Source organism: Ciona intestinalis, chromosome 4 (assembly GCF_000224145.3).
Source record: "Ciona intestinalis chromosome 4, KH, whole genome shotgun sequence".
NCBI lineage: Eukaryota > Metazoa > Chordata > Ascidiacea > Phlebobranchia > Cionidae > Ciona > Ciona intestinalis.
The window spans coordinates 1080091-1081319 of record NC_020169.2 but is presented as its reverse complement, the minus strand read 5'-3'; positions in this window follow the sequence as shown (position 1 = coordinate 1081319).

Below are 1229 nucleotides of genomic sequence, written 5' to 3'. Positions count from 1 at the left end.
ACGAATAATGATAATGCCACGGTTTAATTATTGCNTTTGTCTCCCAAAATGGCATAGTACTTGTGAAATTGTGTGTAATTGTACATACTTCACCCCACTTTTTCAATTGTTCTGTTTTGTATTTATTTTACACCTGTGTGAATTTGCGAACATCATTTTTTATGCTAAACTAGTAATAGTACTACTACTATCTTTGTACGTGAACCCGCTGATACCATTTCGTCACACTTCGTTACCGCGATTCTGTAGTTGTATTTTGCATTGCTGTATTGTCTTTTATGTCTTCTTTTTTTTTTCGTGGGAGGGGGAGAGTGTAACAATCCTAGTAATCATTGTTGAGCCCGTGGGTGATTGCCCGCGCCTAATTAAGTACGGCGTCTCTTGCCGCATTCTCGGCACGCGATCACGTAGGTGTTAGCCACGTAACACCACGTGTCGGCTGCCCGGTTAGCGAGATTAAACGGTTGGCACTCTCTTGATTGTGATTGTACTGGCCGGACGTATTTGCTGCTATACTGTGTGTGTACCTGATTTTATACGAACCAAATAAATAAGTAACACATATAGTGGGGTGGGGGGAAATGGGACACCATTTCAATCTATTTTCTCGTTCCATTTGGTAGTAAACAAAGAACATTTAAAAAAAGAATAAAACCATATCCTTACGACTCCCATAGGCCGTTGTTAATTGTTTAAAACACGATCAGAATATTTCGATATTATGTGCTAAAGGTGTCCTATCTCCCCCCAACCTACTATATTATATGTCTAAAATAAAATAACACTATTTTTAATGATTCAAGAATAAATGTTCAGATTTAAAATTGCACAATTAATCCACGATTGGTTAAATCGAATGCGTTTCTTCTAAATGTGTCTTCAACATTAAACTATTGATAGCATTCGATAAAATATTTTAAACTAAACATGAGAATACATCTATGTAAACTCCTTATAATTAAGCACGTGTCTGGAAGTTCCACAACGGTTGACGTGTTGTTATCAAACTATTACTGTTTTGGCGATTACCAAATATCATGTGATTAATATTACCCTTTAAAATTGAGTAATTACCGCGTTAGTAACATTTTTTTAAAATTTACTAAATTGGACATTTTGAAGCATTGTCGAGGTTCACCACTTCCTAAAGTGATACAATGCGTATCTACACTTATTCTCAAAGAGGTTAGATTAACTGTAGAGGGTTGATCTTTTGTGGAACAAACATG